Source organism: Bactrocera neohumeralis, unplaced genomic scaffold (assembly GCF_024586455.1).
Source record: "Bactrocera neohumeralis isolate Rockhampton unplaced genomic scaffold, APGP_CSIRO_Bneo_wtdbg2-racon-allhic-juicebox.fasta_v2 ctg6953, whole genome shotgun sequence".
Taxonomy (NCBI): Eukaryota; Metazoa; Arthropoda; class Insecta; order Diptera; family Tephritidae; genus Bactrocera; species Bactrocera neohumeralis.
The window spans coordinates 5272-7840 of record NW_026093767.1 but is presented as its reverse complement, the minus strand read 5'-3'; the positions used below and the strand labels follow the sequence as shown (position 1 = coordinate 7840).

The following is a 2569-nucleotide window of genomic DNA, read 5'->3' as shown; positions in this document are numbered from 1 at the left end:
TATACAATGGATCGCCGATTGTTACCTCTTTCCTTGCTGCTGCTGCGCATATGTATGTTTGTGTGCTTGTTCATTATTGAAGTTATACTGCTTTTTCTTTCCTTTGTCTTTCATTTTTGCGAATTCTCAACTATTTTATGTGACCTTTTGTTGAAATACCCTGCGTTGGCCGTTGAAAAATTAAGGCTATACTATAGAGGATTATTTCTGTAGTTGGTCTTCATTTACATTTTTTGGAAATCGACCCGCGATGACGAGGTATATCGTTTTATCTGACAACGTGAGGTTTAAGAAGTTCATTTCTAATTGTGTCTTGTGGAATATTAGAAATGATGTTCCTTCGAAAATCGTTCGATTACAACGGATAAAACGACTTCTGGGTGGTGAATTTAATGAATAAATTCCTTTTGGTTGAAATGCTCTGCGTTGGGCGTTGAAAAGTTAAGACTATACCTCTCAGGATCATTCATTCCTTTCAAGAAATTAATGTTTAGAAATATGCATATTTGCATTATTTCGTTGTCATTTCCATATTTGTAGCAATGGAATTTCTATGGCATAAGTAAAGTAATGGCCGCCGATTGTCACCCCTTGCCGCTGTAGCAGCTTCGCCTACAAACATGTGTAAATATGTGTGTATGTATACGTATGATCGTGAATACATATCGACGCAGATTTTTGCGAGAAGCACCAGAAAGTTGTGCAATTTATGATTTTTAGCTTTTGCCATCGTCGCGGAAAGACGACTTGTTGACAAAGGCATGCTCGGGGAGATAATAAATTATAATAAATTTATAAAATGTGAATTTTAGTTTTATAGTTTTCTTTCATACAAAATGATATGCATTTCTTTGAATAGCACTAAGAAGTATAACTTCATCCGCGCGTAGGGACTCCACGTACCTTTTTTTTATTTCCTTAGCGAAAAATTAAAAAGCATTGAAATTGTAAAATGGATTAATTTTTCATGTGCCTTGGGCTGAAAATGGATATTGATGCCAAAAAGAATGCCGACCGATATTAGCGCGGCCTCTTGGTGGCATCGAAAGTAATTTCAATCTGTAATTGAACAGTTTGTGTGAAACACACATATGTAACGTTTTCACTGAATAATTTTCAATAATTTTTGTTTTGAATAGCCGGAATAAAAAAAGCAAATGACAAATTTTACGATTTAAATAATTGAAAAACAAAACAAAAGAAGTGAAAACAAAATTTTGTATGAAAAAAAGTATTTTTTTGGAATTGTCCAATTTTCCGACTTTTCCTCAAGAAAAGAATACGGTTTTCTTTATCTCTAAACCTTCTCCGATTCATAGCGAACAACCTTTAAAAATTTCATCAAGATTGGTGCAGCCGTTCTAGAGCATTAGCGTTACTAACAAACAAACATTCATTCGTTTATATGGGGAAAAAGAATAGGGCTGTTTTTAGGGGTTTTCTGTCAATTATTCGAATTTTTCTTGCCGTAAAAACCATCTTTGAACCTCAACGAACATTTAAAAAAAGAATTGGACAAATTGGTCCAGGCGTTCTTGAGTTATGCGCTTAGCAACACATTTTGCGATTCATTTTTATATATAAGAAGATTATACATACTGGCTAAATGGGTATCAGCCTTCCCACTTCTGCCCGTCAACACCATCCCACACATCCTGGTATGCAACATTGGTACGCCACATTCCCCACACTCATCATCATTTTCTTCGCTGCACACCACGCTCTAACACGCACACAATGACATCACACACCATCAACTACTTTCGCTGAACAAAAGTACAAAAGGACAGACAACTGATCAAAAAGCAATTCTGGCGCTACGACATTGACCCGATCGACACGATTCTTTTTTGGCGAAGGTCTACCCTTTTTTCGGCGAACATCAAGTTAAATAATAATATTTTACTTTTACATTTTATTGTGCGAACCACCCATTTAAAAATTAAAGTTTATATGGTATATCATATACATACCTAGGTTGCGAGAATAAATAGAAAGTTTATTTATATTACCTTAAAAGTTCGCGAATCTCTTGGGTTAATTTCTCTTGTTCTTGTTTTGTAATTTTATATGAAAATAAAGTCAAAGGTTGATAACCACTGAAAGTGAAGTGTAAACGAATTTTTTAATCGCTATTTTGGGAATCTTATATATAAAAATGAAACCGTTTTCGTTGTCACGGCATCACGCGTGAATGGCTGAACCGATTTGGCTGATTGTTTTTTTGTTGTATTTGTTATCATTAGGAGAAGGTTCTTATGTAAGAAAAAATTACGAAAGTTGCCGGAAAACCCCTAAAAACAGCCCTTTTCTTTTTCCCATACAAACGTTTTATTTTGTTTATTTTGTATATACATACATACATACATACATATGTACATATGTAAGTAAAAATGATTGTTTGTTTGTTAGTAACGCTAACGCACGAGAACGGCGGAACCAATCTTCATGAAATCAGAAGTTGTTCGCTGTGGATCTGGAAAGGGTTAGATATAAAACAAAAACCATATACTTTTCATAAGGAAATGTCGAAAAATTGGAAATTTCCAAAAAGTGACTTTTCATACAA

At 34.4% G+C, this 2569-nt stretch overlaps 1 pseudogene; it reads left to right on the top strand.

Moving 5' to 3' along the window:
- The first annotated feature begins 182 nt into the window (after positions 1-182).
- Positions 183-385, top strand: LOC126767472 (small nucleolar RNA U3; annotated as a pseudogene).
- The last annotated feature ends 2184 nt before the right edge of the window (positions 386-2569 follow it).